Genomic DNA, 15,514 nt, shown 5'->3' with positions numbered 1-15,514 from the left:
TCTGACTTCTGATCAACCACACTTTACTGAGCACCATACAAGATGAGGTTCCCCCTTCGGGCCGAACGACACCAGTCAGGCAGTCTTGGGCCGAAATGCACCCTAGCTAAAGGACCATTCCACCCCCCCCCCCCCCACCTTGCTGGCCCTCCACCCTGTTTGGTGTTCCTCATAGCACTCTCTCTCTCTGAAATTATCTCCTGGGCTGTTTACTGTCTGCCTTCCCCCGCTAGAATGGAAGTTCCAGGAAAGGAGAGACCTTATCTGTTTTGTTCATCACTCCATCCCCAAAGTTAGCAACAGTGCCTGACACACAGTAGGTCTGCAAGAAAACATTGTGGAATAAATGAATAAAAACTTCTCTGTAAAATATGAAGAATGGTGATTTCATACCTGGTTTTGATTTTCATGCTTATTTACCCCCTTTCCTTTTCCTATTGGGAAAATTAACAAATACCAATAACTATTGACTGAGTACCTACTAAGAACTGGATGGGTGCTAGAATTTATATAGATTACCTCATTAAACACTGTCATAGTCTTATTAGCTAGGTATTTCTAAGCAGATGGGAAGTTAAGGCTCTCGCAGGTTAACCAATTTCCCCAAGATTATCCTGGCAGAACGAAAATTCTAGTTCATTTTCTGTTGTGTTGGACCACTTCCAAGAAACTAAAATATGGTTTTCACTGTTACAACCAATAGTGTTTAGCTTTATTTGTAATAAAAACTATTGCTGAGTCAAAAGAATATTTGGTGCTTTATCACGAGTGAGATACAGTTTCGATATTAGCTAATAGTTACATTGTAGGACAGATACTACAAGGCTGCCAGAGGTTGGTTGCATGATCTCATTTAATCTTCACCATCTTATAGGCAGTGTTTTGAGGTTGTCTCCATTTTTCAGATCAAGAAACTGCAGCCTAAATTCAAGAACTTGCCACTGGTCAATTGTAAATTGCTGAGCTAGATTTTGTTAATAGTCTTTCTGACTCAATCTTCAGCTCCTTTCACGACACAAATCTCTCCTGCTCCCACTGATCAGTTGTTAACTTATGATAGAGTTCAATGATACAGTACATTAAAAGCATGTGAGGTTGGGCTGTAAACTTACCGCTGCTAGTATCAAGCGTCTAGTTGTACTATTTTCTGAATTGAGACTCTTACTGCCATTGATTTTTGTGGTTGAGTTTATGGTTTGTGGGCTTGGTAGATGGGGGACTTTTAATAAGGAGGAAAGGAAATTCTTTCACTTAAATTGAAACTTTCACCTAAATCTAAACAGAAATCAGATGGGTTTTACCCCCTATGGTAAATGAATTCTGAACACAGTAATGTTTTATGCCTCTTAAGAAAAATTCTGGAAAGCCAGCTAGTTTCTCTGTTTCCATATGTAGAACCGAGGAGAGTCAGAAACCACGGCTGATTCTAAATGATTCTGCAGCAACCATTTAGTAAAATATAACTACATTTCAGCTCTTCGTACTCTTGTAGTGAAACTGAGGGCAAGGAGATGTTAAGAGTTTCATGGTTACCACCTAAGGACTAATGGCAAAATAGGGGTGGAAAGGAATTTGTGATCCTTTTTTTCTTCTACTTCCATTCCAGTTTTAGGGGGTAGTATAACATTTTTCCTTTACATGAGGGTCTGAATAATCCTGTTTTATTTATAATATGCTTCTTGGAAGTGCTATGTTTTCTTTTTTTTTATTTTTAATTTTAATTTTTTTTGGTGTAAAGTTCGATGATTCATTAGTTGCATATAACACCCAGTGCACCATGCATTACATGCCCTCCTTACTACCCATCACCAGTCTATCCCATTCCCCCACCCCCCTCCCCTCTGAAGCCCTCAGTTTGTTTCTCAGTTCATAGTGTCTCATGCTTCATTCCCCCTTCTGATTACCCCCCCTTTCTTTATCCCTTTCTTCTCCTCTTTATCCCTTTCTTCTCCTTTGGAAGTACTATGTTTTCTTAATTGTTAATTCCATTTCAGGAGTACTCCAGCGAGGGTTGGGGAGCCCTCCAACCTAAAATGCCCACAGAAGTGATGGGGGTGTGCACACAAAGAAAGATGGAGGCTGTTCAGTTGAAAGAGCCTTCCATGCATAATTGAGAGTTGTTTATAGTTCCCTGTGAATTTCTCTTCTGTCTACATCTTACTCATCCACTTTTTAGCCCTCTCTTCTGGAAAATTCCCTCTTGAGTTCCCAGTCAATAGTGTTCAGGCCACATTTTTGCTTACTCCAACTCTTGGCTCTCTCCTCCTCAGCACCTTTCACATCGGTCCTTTCCTGTTGCCCCTGCACCGTATTCACTCGGGGGTCTTAGGGATTTCTGCATGCTGCCCTAACATGACTTACAGGTGGACTTTCCTCTCTCAGGCTCTCCTGCATATCACAGTCAGGTGAATTCTTTAAGTGCTGTCATTGTGTTTCTCAAAATCCCTGAGTGGCTTATATGGTTAATAATAAATTAATAACAGCAGTGGGTGCTGAACTTCTTGTGCCATACTGTCCTATGTGCTGTAGATGAATTATGGCCTTTAATCCTCAGAGCAGCACCAGCGTAGGCACTGTTATTCTTTTTTAAAGATTTTATTTATTTATGAGACAGAGAAAGTGCATGTGTTGGGGGGGGGGCAGAAGGAGAAGCATAAGCAGACTCCCCTGGTGAGCCCGATGCGGGGCTCCATCCCAAGACCCTGGTATTGTGACCTGAGAGGAAGGCAAACGTTTAACCGACTGAGCTGCCCAGGCACCCTGAGTAGGCACTGTGTTTATACCTCCAGGTGAGGCTGCTTTACAGCTAATACTAGATGGATCTGAGACTGAAACCCCCAGGTCCTTGCTGTCCCCATTTAAGCCTAGAGTCCTTAGCCTGGAGTCAGGATCTGGCAGCCTGGGCTTACTGCTCACCTTCACCCTTCATTCCCCAGCCCTGTGCACGGGCAGCCTGAAGTTTCTTCAGCAACAGAGCATTTTCGCCTTTGCCCCTACACTCCTGTTGCCTAGAAAGTTCTTTCATGGTCTCTCACTGTGAAAAACCCAAGTCTTTCAAGGCTGAATTCATAAGCCACTTCTGCCAGAATAATCTCTTTGAACTCAATCTCTTACAGCATTTTTAAAAAAACATGAGTGCCCAGTTCAGTTTCTGACCATTGAGTATGTGGGTTTCTTTCTTTAGCACTTTGTTCCTTTCATACCTCCCCCCATTCTCAACCAACTCTTCCACCCCAGTGCCTCCTGGCTTGTTATTTGTTCAGATGTATTGCCTCCCTTACTAGACTGGAAATGCCTTGAAAGCCAGGCTAGTATCCATTCCTCATGTTTCTATCCCTTAGACCACTAAGCATGATATCCTGTCCATAGTAGGTGCTCAGTTAGAGAATATGAAACAATTATATTTGGTTATATTATGTTAGAATATTCTGTGAAAAAAGTCTTTGGAATATAGTATGTTGTTTCCTATTTTTTGATCCACAATACTGTAATGCCTTCATCAATTTGGGATGAAGTAAAAGAAATCCCAGTTATTGAAATCCATGGAAAGTACCCGTTCTGGTTGTTTTCACCTTGGAGATATTGCAAGGAGATCTCAAACCCATTCACAAAACAAACATAGTCTATAGAATAAATGTCTTTTATCTTATATGCACTATTTTTCATATATATGGGAATGCCGTTATTAAAAACGAATTAAAACTGTTCCGCAATTTAAACTAAATTTTGTTCACTATTTTATTGATAAATGAACATTTCACATTTTTAACCGGATTTACTCGATCTTTTATGAATCAGCTCTGGTTCACGGTTCATCATTCACCACTTTGTTCTGTTTCCCAGTCACATTGAACTAAGTTCAGCCCCTGCTTGTATCTGCAGGGCTGTTGCATAAGGCGCTCTGGCCTCCCAGTTTTGTGTAAACTTCCATCCTCTTTATAATCTCTGCTTCCCAGTATAATCACCCATATTCACCTGGCTAATTCCCACTCATCTATCATGTTTCTGCATGGATGTCACGTGCAGGAAGTCTTCCTCTGCTGCCTCCAACTGAAGTTGGAGAACCTCCTGGCACTCGGCGCCTACCCGTTTTATAGGGAGCAGTTAGCATAGCATTTTGTAACTGTTGATCACTGGACTGAATCTTTCCTGAAACCACTGACTCTTACTTGGTTTGCATTAGAAGCACTTAAGGATCTTTTAAAAAATCTCCCTACTTAGGCCCCACCCCCAAAGCTTCTGGATCAAGTGGCTTGGGGTAAGGAGGGTTGGTCACTGGAGTTGTTTTGCTTTGTTTTAAAGGAGTTTTCTCATTCTGTATTATAGCTGGATAGTATTCCATTGTGTGAATGTAACATACTTCATCTAGTTACTTATTTTTATTATTTCATTTTTTCATTATTATCATATAATGTATTATTTGTTTCAGGGGTACAGGTCTGTGATTCATCAGTCTTACACAGCACACAGTGTTCACCACAACACATACCCTCCCCAGTGTCTATCACCCAGCTACGCCATCCCTCACTCCCCTCCCCTCCAGCAACTCTCAGTTTGTTTCCTGAGATTAAGAGTCTCTTATGGTTTGTCTCCCTCTCTGGTGTTGTCTTGTTTCATTTTTTTCCTCTCTTCCCCTGTCATCTTCTGCCTTGTTTCTTAAATTCCACATAGGAGTGCGATCATATGATAATTGTCTTTCTCTGATTGACTTATTTCGCTTAGCATAATCCCCTCTAGTTCCTAGTTACTTACTTTTAAATAACAGCTTTATGGAGATATAATTCATATTTTATACAGTTTACCCACTCGAAGTATACAATTCGGTGATTTCTGGCATATTCACAGTTGTGTAAGCACCATAATTAATGTTAGAACATTTCATCACCCCAAAAGAAATCACACCCATTAGCAGTCTTCTGTCTCACCCTGAAACCACTAGCCTACGTTGTGTCTGTGTGGATTTGCCTATCCGGGCATTTCGTGCAATTGGAATCGCACAGTATGTGGTCTTTCTGCGTCTAGCTTCTATCACGGAAGTGTTGTATTCAGAGTTCAACTCTGTTACAGCTTGAATCGGTACTTCATTCTTGTTGTTGCCTAATACCACCCCACTGTATGTAATACCATGTTTTATTTATCCCTTTGCTCGCTGATGGAACTGGTATTGTTTATTAAAGGCTCCTTGAGTGGTCCTCGTGTGCAGTCAGGAACTACGCCAGAAGTTCCTTTGAGTCTTGTTGATTGCTGTGTCTTGGAGCTAGAGCAGTGTTTGCACAATACAGATGTGTGAGAAACATCGGAACGAAAGAAGCGTTTTACTGAAAGTACAACTCCTGTTACGTCGGTGTCATCAAAAATGTCATTAAAAAGAGATCCTCATAGTTGATTGTTTAGATCCAGTTGGAGCAACTATACAACTGTTCAAAAAGAAGATAAGGGAATTTGAACATGGATGAATGTTACAATGTTTTTAGTATTTGCTTCAGAATAATCGGGGTTTAGAGGGAACAAGTTAATGATGACTGGAGCTGGGTGAAGAATTCATGGGGTTTTTAATACTGTTTTCTATGTTTGCTGTTTACTGGGGCAGCCGTTGGCCACGTGTGGCTAATCCACATTGAGATGTGCTACAAGTGTCACATATTTACTGAGCTTCGAAGAGTTAGTACGGAAAAGAATGTAAAATTATCTCAATTTTTGTTTATAGGTTCAAATGATGATATTTTGGATATATTATGATAATATAGAATTAAAACTAATTTCACCTGTTTCCTTTTACTCTTTTTAATTGGCTACTTAAAAATTTTAAAAAATAGGGGCACCTGGGTGGCTCAGTCGTTAAGCGTCTGCCTTCGGCTCAGGGCGTGATCCTGGCGTTATGGGATCGAGCCCCGCATCAGGCTCCTCCGCTGGGAGCCTGCTTCTTCCTCTCCCACTCCCTCTGCTTGTGTTCCCTCTCTCTCTGTCAAATAAATAAATAAAATCTTAAAAAAAAATTAAAAAATTAAAATTACGTGTATGGGTCATATTACATTTCTGTTGGGACAGTGCTGCTGTATACTTTTGCATATATCTGAGATTTTTCATAATAAGTTAAAATCGAAGACATTTGAATTTCTTTAAAAGTCTGAAGTAAAATATTTCTCATGTATGATATCCCTCTTACATGAAAAGATTGAGAAATAGTGATTTGTTCGAAGATGATTCTTTGTAGAAGCTGATAGCAGGCAGGCTGTAGTCGTGCAGTGTCATTCCTGGGCTTGCTTCACCTGTGTGAAAATTTAAAACCTCTTTGATAATAAATGGAGTAGCAGCATGAGGGAGTTGTTCCTTTAGTTATTTATCTGATTCTTTTGTTTTAAAATTGATGAAATATTTCCTTCGTTTTGCAAAAATACAGAAAATGCAATAGTAATGTCATTGTTCTTAGGCACAGTATTTATACCCTGAAATTGAATTTTTCTGGACTTGATTTATAATCACCCTGCCTAAATCTGTTCGTTTGTGAGTCAGAACACGATTGTTTCCAGGCTCCCCCAAACCCCTGGAATATGAGTGGAATATGATTCTTAAATAATAAGTGGATTTATGGCTGAGAAGCACGTTGCTCTCATATAAAATTTCTTTAGATGAGCATTATGTCACTCTTTGGATGTCTGTGTTTACTCGCAGAGAGTGGACCTGCATTGAAAAATAGCGTTAATGTAAGCAAAACAGAATCAAATTGCCATGAACAGCCCAAGAGATCATCAAAGGATCTGTGACTGTCAGTATAAGATCAAATTTATTATTTTGTTTACTCTCTACAGTTAACATATTAAAATCTGATTTAAAAAAAAAAAAGTGTGGGTCGGGATGCCTGGGTGGCTCAGTCGGTTAAGCATTTGCTTTTGGCTCAGGTCATTATCTCCAGGTCATGGGATCGAGTCCCACGTTGGGCTCCCAGCTCAGCGGGTAGTCTGCTTCTCCCTCTGCCTCTCCCCTTGCTTGTGCTCTTTCTCTCTCTCTCTCAAATGAATAAATAAAAGCTTAAAAAAATGTGTGGGTCAAACACTTTTCTCAATGTAACATTTCTCCACTTACGTATTAAAATGTAGTACCATTAAAGATTCCCATATTTGTTATCTTTCTTGATATCAAATGCTGTAATACAAGAACTTTATAGTTTAACTTTTATAAAACAAATTTTTCTTCCCCATATCGTTTGTGGTGGATAGTGATCTGAAATGTTTCAAAGCAAAAGCTAAATAATATTATTTTTTAAATCTCACAAACATTAAACTTGAAGTAAATGCCACCCTGGAATGAAAACATGGGAGTAGGATTTCTGCTCATACACATAGTAAGTATTTATTGAGGACACACACTGTGTTGGGTGCCAGGCTGCGTACAGGGGATATGGTGATGCGGTGATGCATTAGACAGATGTGGAACCTCCCTTCAAAGAGCTTACAGTTTAGAAGAGGACAGAGATAATAAACAGTCATGGAGAATTCGTTAGTTACAGTGGGGATATGTGGCTCAAAGGGAATGAGTCTGGATTTTAATTGGGACTCTAGGGAGAAAAGTTCCATTTTTCTGTAGGTCATGATTCAGGCTGCTGATTGTCTGAAGAAGGAGGGGAAAGAGAATGGGGTTGGGAATCCTCGGAGGATGACCCACCCAAGCCAACCCCCACCCTGTTTGTGTCCTTTTGGTCTTTGGAGGGGAGGCCAGGTGGACCCGAGGGGGAGGAGGGATTTAATGTCTCTTTTGAGCTTTTGAATTGCTTTCTATGACGCTACACGGGTTTGTTTATTTGCTGCTGGGAATTGAATCCAAAGTTGAGTTTTTAGCACCTTTGTAACTGAAATTGAATGAGATATAACAACCTATTCTCTAGCATAGCCATGAAAGTAGCTTAAAATCACTTGCTGGCTCTAATTCTTTTCTTGGCTCTAATTCTAAAATAGCTCATTGTCCAGCATCTGAGATGCAGTGAGTTTGGGGCGTTTGAAGGCCTGAAAGAATATAGGGAAGAGCCAGTTGGGTTTTTCTCAGAGGTTCAGAGCTGTTTCAAGCAGATCTCTAGTGGATACAGAATGAACGGAGGTATCCTTTGGAGCTTGTTGGAGTCATGAGGGAATGGGAAGCCATGCTGCCTGGAAAGGTGGTGATGATAATTACAAAGAATAATGAAACAGCAATGGCAGCTAGTAACTGAAGCACTTAGTGTGTGCCAGCCTAAGTGCTTGGCTTACACGACCTCGTTAGATCTTCGGTAGCTTGTGAGGTGGCTGTCATGGTCTCCTTTACCAGTGACCAAACAGAGGCTGAGGATCTATCGCTTATTCTTTGGTTGTCCAGCATCCACTCACCCTTCCTGATTTCCATTTGAGGAATCACTTCTTTGCATCTGGTTTGCTGAGACCAGAACAAGGGCTCCATTCTCCTTGGCCACGGGTGGCCCTGTGAGCCAGGCTGGACCCTGGGTCCAATGCTAAGGGCCATGGAGATTCTGCTGCTGAGGCTGTGTCCTGACCAGACCACTCCTGTCTGTACCACATTGTCGTGATTTGGCTTCCGTTCCCATGAAGCTGTGCCAGGCCTTGCCTCTTGGGCTCCTCTGAATTCCTTTTTTTTTTTTTTTTTTAAACATTTTATTTATTTATTTGACAGAGAGGCAGCGAGAGAAGGAACACAAGTAGGGGGAATGGGAGAGGGAGAAGCAGGCTTCCCACTGAGCAGGGAGCCAGATGCAGGGCTCGATTCCAGAATGCTGGGATCACGACCCGAGCCGAAAGCAGACCCTTAACACTGAGCCACCCAGGTGCCCCGAGCTACCCAGGCACCCCTCTTCTAAATTCCTTAAGCTGGTTGTGGAGAGCGAAATGGAGTCCCTCATGTCAAGGAGAAGCCTGTGTCAAGCAATGATGCAAACAGTTAAAGGTACTGCAGCTAAGAGATACTGCCAGGAGCAATGTCAGCGGACTCCCAAGAAGTGATAATGAACTGAACCAGAGGAGGGCTGCGGGGGCCTGAGACCCATTAAATCCTGTTAAGGGGAGGATTGGGGTGCTTAGGGGGCTCAGTCTGTTGGGCGTCTGCCTTTGGCTCAGGTCATGATCTCAGGGTCCTGGGATCTAGTCACACATCGGATTTCCTACTTATCGGAGAGCCTGCTTCTCCCTCTGCCTGCCACTCCCCCTGCTTGTGTTCTCTCTCTCTCTGACAGATAAATAAATGAAGTCTTTAGAAAAAGTGGGGGGGGGGGGAAGGATTTTGGCAGCAAACTGTCAGGCCCTTCAGACCTGACCCCTCTATGTCTGACCGTTTCAAAAAGGCAACTGCCACCAAAGACTGTGGGATTGATCTCCGAACAGGATGGATCCTTCCTTGCTTGACCACCAGAAGCAGGAAGTGTCGAGAGCTGACCGGGACCAGACCAGACCCAGGCCTTATCGCCACTGCGCCTGCAGACTGACTTCATGTTTGGTTCCTTAACTTCCTCCACCCCTCTGTTATCTCTTTGTTGTGTGGCTTCTCTTATGTTCTGCTCTGTGTGCTCTGTAAGAAGCCAAGTTTAATCACATGGTGAAATGTCATTGAGTTTGGAATCCTGAACCTGCTTTATAATTATGATTGACTTTTGCTTTAGGACTGGGTAAAGCTGGCACTAGAAAGGCAGCTCGTGTGTGCGACTTCATAGCGTGCTCATGACGCTGGTGTTTGTCCAAGATATTTTTTTTGGTTTCATTTGCCAAGTTGGCTTCTTGGACTTCCACTCAGAGAAACCCTGGTTGTCATAGGCCTGGAGAGGCTGAAGTAGTTGACTCACAGTCACAAAGGGAACAAGTGGCCCAACCCGGGTACAATCCGGTCATTCTGCTTCTACCGCCAGGCCCTTGACCAGAGGGCCCCTCAGTGTGGGGAGAGCACTGGACGGGGAGCCAGAGAATCTGAGGGTGGATGCAGTCCCAGCGGTGCCTCTGCCTCTGTGGCTTTGGGCCATTCACTGCCTTTTTTAGGCTGAACTGGAAGGACAGGATGAAATCTACCCATATCTAAATGACACCCAGCTTGAGATTTCCTCCTCCATGAGATTTTTGGATCTACGGCGTCGCAGTTTCTAAAGGCTTTCAATCTGAGGTTTGAGGTGTGGTCTGAGGCAGTGGTTTCAAAGTGGGTTCCTGGAATTGCTGTGTCAGCATTACCTGGGAACTTGTTAGAAATGCAGATTCCTGGGCCAGATTCCTGGGACCCCAGTCCCACTGAATCAGAAGCTCCGCGGGTGGGCCTGGCAGTTGGCATTTTCGTGAGCCCTTCGGGGGATTCTGATGCACCCTGGAGGCATTTTCATTTCATTTAAAACAGTTTATTGTGTATAGGGTGCTACCTGGAAGCAGGGAGCATGAAAAAATTGGTCACAGCTCTGGTCTCAGGGAACATTCATTCCAGCAGACAGGTGTAAAGGCACAGTTGTGAGACACAAGGAGGGGTGGGTACTTGCTGGGAACACGGTACTGCCCTATTAGAGGAGCACAGAGGCGCTTTTGCAGAGAAGTGGGCATTTGAGCCAAGGCTGGAAGGATGCCTGGGATGAAGGAACAGAACAGAGGGCTAGGTAGAAAGCAGAGTGCAGGACGAGTCCGGGTGTAGCATTTTAAGGAATGAGGAAACTTCCAGTTTGATGATAAGAACGGTTGTAAATGAGAAAAGTGACAGGATGACAGAACAGAGAGGTAGGTTGAGGCCAAGCTGGAGTGGGTCTTGAATCCCCTAGGAAGGGTTTGGACTGCATTTGGTAGACAGTGAACAAGGAGGTGACATGGTGGGAGCCATCTCAGATGAGGTAATTCTAGAGCTGGTGGAGGAGGTCAGAGGCTGGGAATACAAGCATGGTGAGCCTGACCTGGGGTGGTAACAATGGAGAAGAAAGGAAAAAGACAACTCAGAAATACTGGAAGGTTAGAATGACAGCCCCCAGGTACTCTAGGGATGTAGGGGACAGGGTTGAGGGAGAAGGCAAAGATGATTCTATGGGAGATAACAAGCGGTGTTGGTACAATCAGGTAAAAAAGTTGGAGCCTTACATCATAAATTCCAGAAAAACAAATTCCACATGGATCAAAATTTTAACTTTAGAACAATTAGGAAAAAACATAAAATACCATTTTAATAATAATGGAGTTGAAAAATTCTTTCAAGATATGACACAAAATCCAGACCCTGCAAAACAAAAGATTGAATCATTTGACTATATAAAATTTTTGCAGGGCTAATTTTTAAAAAACTATGTCAAAAGGCAATCAATAAACTTAGAAAAATAATTTCAACACATATCTCAAAGATGTAATTTTGCCAATATATAGAGAACTACAACAAATAAGTAAGAGAAGGAACAGTTACTGTAGAGGCAAAGAATATGAACAGTTTACAAAAGAGCATACAATTACTCAAACATATGAGACCTTTAACCTCACGCATACATAAAAAGAGAAATGCCAATGAAAACTTTCATGAGATGCTATTTTTTACCTGTCAGATTGGCAAATATAACAAAATGTGATAAAACTGTTGGCCATACCTTTTCGAGGAAACAGGGATTTATGGTGGATGGAAGTGAAAATGGCGCTGTGTAGATACTCTCATATTTATCAGAATCCCAAATGCATGCGCTCTTTGAGCCAACCATAATAGTCCTATGGCTTTTATCCTGCAGGTATATAAATGTGCACAGTGATATACATGCAAAGGTATTTATTGCAGCACTGTTTGAATAAAAAATTGCAAATAATCTAATTGTCCATCAATAAGGACTGGTTAATAAAGAAGGGAGCAGTTGAAAATGAGGCAGCTCCACAGCTACTAATTAGGACCAATCTCTGAGATTAATTAAGTTTTAAAAAAAGCAAGGTGTGGGGCGCCTGGGTGGCTCAGTCGTTAAGTGTCTGCCTTCAGCTCAGGTCATGATCCCAGTGTCCTGGGATCGAGCCCCACGTCGGGCTCCCTGCTCAGCAGGAGGCCTGCTTCTCCCTCTCCTGCTCCCCCTGCTTGTGTTCCCTCTCTTGCTGCCTCTCTCTGTCAAATAAATAAATAAAATCTTAAAAAAAAAAACAAAGCAAGGTGTAGATTACATAGGTTTGTGCCATACATGCCACATATACCAAGCTAGTTATGTATGGTATGCTTCCATTTGGGTAGAAGTATACCCATATATAATATATATTTTATATGTATATATACATAGACATGGACATATTTATGCATTTGTACACACACTTACACACCGGTGGGCTGAAGCCAGTTTGCACCAGCTTGTGCGAACCAATCGTGTGCATTTCTTTTTAATTCCTCCGTCATTGACTTTGCATTGGTAGTTTGAAATCGGCCACGGTGGAGGTATTTATGCCATGGAAATCAGCCAAGGCAACACATCAGGGCTTTTGTTTTTGTTTTTCCAGAAAATTGGTTGATAAACATTTCCTGGTACCCGCTGTGTGTTGTAAATATAAAGTATCTTTTGAAGGCTACACAAGAGGTTGGTAACATCAGATTCCCCAAGGAAGGGAGAATGGTGGCGAAAGGACAGGTGTGATCATGATTGAAATTGCACCTCTTGAATTTTGTTCCACATCAATGTATTATTCTGCAGTACATATTAAAGCAAACAAAAAAAAGGAACTTAAGAGTTTCAGGCCTCTGTGACTGTGTTATTTAAGGTGCCATGAATACTATAAGAGAAAACAGGAAGATTGAATAGATTTCAGGGAAAAAGAAAGCTTTTGGTTTTGAACATGCTAAGCTCGAAGTGTATGGGTGGCATCAGATGTCCAGCAGGTAACTCAGAAGAGAGGGCAAAGCTGGTAATCACCTCTGAGTCAGCAGTTAAGCTGAAATTATGGCGGTTGAGGTTTCCAAGAGAGGCCCAACCTGTACAACCTTTCGGGCAGGTCCCCGGAGAGAGAGGGGGGATGGATGCATGTGGTACTTTGGGGAATGCCAGCTTAGTGGTAGGTTGGGAAGGGTAACTTGTCAAGAGATAGGAGGACCATATAATGATAATAATAGTAGCTTCCTTTAATGGATTATCTACAAAAAGTGAGGCACTCTTCTCAGTACTTTTTGAAAGAACATCACTTGATTTAATTCTTGCAGCCACTCAGTGGCAGGGTTGGGGGTGGGGAATGTTACTTCCATGATTGCAGGTGAATGCCAGAGAGTAATTCCAAAGAGTAAACCAGGGGGGAGCTCCTGGGAGGGATGTAAACAGAGTAGGACCTTGAAATGTGGTAAGATTTTAAAGGTCAAGTCATTTTAGGCCGAGGGAGTGTTGAACAACGGCTGAAAGAGGTGCTATGTGATGTAGCCGGCGGGTAGCGATTCAGGGGAGCTCGAGGGCAGCGCACGGTCACTCCATCCTCTGCAGTCGGAGAGCCACAGAGTGTTTCCAAACCAGGGAAGATACTTGCATCAGTTTAAATGCTGTATCCCTGGAGCAGTTACTTTGTGTTCATTGGCGGGGAGGAGGGATGGTAGGAGATGGGAAACGTTGTGGTAAAACGTTGAGCTAGATCATGTAGGTGGCCTATGAAGACAGGTGTTCAGGGTACCTGCAGACAGGAACTGGGATGGCTAGTGCCAGTTCACTCTTAGTTGGTTTTCTGACTCAAGGTAAATTTGCCTAAGTGATGGCATATTGTTTATCTTTTTTTTTTTCATCTGTCAGTAAATTATGGGCCACAGCCTATATTTTCCAGAAGGCTGTCAATGGGAAATAAGGAAAGTGGAGATGAATGAAGAAATGATTGTCAGTTGATGATTTATTTATGAGTTGTGCTCAGACGTCATAGTCCTGTCTCAAGACCCAGGCAAGTCCTGCCTCTGTTCTTCAGAGGGACTCTGTGTCGGCAACTCTTTTACCTTGTCAGTATACATGTACACAAACCGTGTACATCGGTCCAAGTAGGTGTTGAACTCCGTCTTTTTCTAGCCCAGTATTGTCTTACGTTTACTGTATGTGTATCCTCAGGAGTAATGCCAATACTGAGTCAGAAAGGAAGGGGGTAATAGCTGTGGCCTAAACGTGGTTCCGAGGAAGCACTGCATAGACTTCTTCGTGCAGACCTGCTAATAAGCAGCTGTGCTCGTGACTTGTGATTCCTGTTTTTCTAGTAGCATTCCAGTGGGTTCGTACTTTCAGTTCTGCATCATTTGTTCCTTGTTTAAGGGCCTGGAAATCTCCCTGGTTCTCTGGCATCCCGAGGTTTTATTTTCATAGGTGTTTGCAGATAAGCGTAGATGGATGTTTACGTAAGGTATCTGCCTTTTCTGGTCCACAGATTAAGACGCCTTGTCTGACAGATGCCTGGGACCAGCAGGACAGAATGTTGGAATTTGGGTGTTGGTCAAGTGTTTGGCGTTATAGTCCTGAGAGGTGCCCTGATTTTCTTCATTGCTAAGAACTTCACAGATTTGTTGGGCAAAATAAAGCCCTGTTTTTGTGTCTTGCTGTAGCTACTTAACTCATACTGAAGCTTAGTGTATCTCGGACTTGCCCACGTCCCTGTGGGTAGTACTGTGTCTCCTTCCCTCTCTCAGAGGAGTTGTGTGAGAGTTGGCTAAGTGTTGGGAGATGTGAAGGGGGCTCTGGAGGAGATGAGGGCCATGTGGTTGCTAACTGGGCAGGAAGCCTGCTGGAGGAATGTGGCCCATGTGAACGGGACTCACAGTTATCCCCGTGACCTGTCATTTTCTTGGGGCGGTGCTTCCAAGCTTCAGCAGCTCCAGAATGACCTGCAGGGCCTATTAAAACACAGGTTGCTGGACCCCGCCCCTAGAGTTTCTGATTTAGTGGATCCGTGATGGGGCCCCAGAATCTGCGTTTCTAACGAGTTCTCAGGTGATGCTGTTGCTGCTGGTCCGGGGACCCCTTTGAAAATCCAAACATTGGTTCAGTAGGCAACAGACTGAGTCTTGACAATCCTGAGTCTGCTCTGACTTGGGAAAGGACCAGAGAATTCTGGTTATCATCATGGTTAGGTTATCATAACCATCATAATTTGTATGGTATTTCCACGTTTGTAAATCACATTAACATGCTTTGCTTCTCACAACAAAATAAGGCTGTGAGGGAGGCAGGACAGGTATTAACCTTGTTGCGTAGTCGGGGAAAACCAGACTGAGGACCTTGGGTAAGGTGAGTGACTTACCTGAGGGGCAAATTGCAGAGCGGAGATTGTATCTAGATTTTCTCACGGCAGCTTTAGTGTTCCTCCTAGCTTCACTAGCCTTTACAGCTAGCGAGATGCTTAGAGATGAGGTGCTCTGATCATGCTCAGACTTTGCTTTAATCACCCTCCCGACTCCAAAATAGCTTTTCATTTTAGAACAGTTTTAGATTTCCAGAAGAGTTGTGAAGATACGAGAGTTCCCATATGCCTCCCACTCTGTTCCCCTGTGATTACTATTTTACGTGAGGGGGTCCATTTGTCCCCGTTGATGAACCAACACTAATACATTATTATTAACCAAA

The 15,514-nt window shown here is 42.9% G+C and overlaps 1 protein-coding gene across 1 annotated transcript in view; it reads left to right on the top strand.

Moving 5' to 3' along the window:
- The window catches only part of OSBPL3 (oxysterol binding protein like 3), a 250,126-nt gene that overhangs the window by 78,033 nt on the left and 156,579 nt on the right, over positions 1–15,514 (top strand). The gene's annotated exons all lie outside the window — the stretch shown is intronic.

This window comes from Ursus arctos, unplaced genomic scaffold (genome assembly GCF_023065955.2).
Source record: "Ursus arctos isolate Adak ecotype North America unplaced genomic scaffold, UrsArc2.0 scaffold_3, whole genome shotgun sequence".
NCBI classification, from domain to species: Eukaryota; Metazoa; Chordata; class Mammalia; order Carnivora; family Ursidae; genus Ursus; species Ursus arctos.
This window is presented reverse-complemented; position numbering and strand designations above follow the sequence as displayed.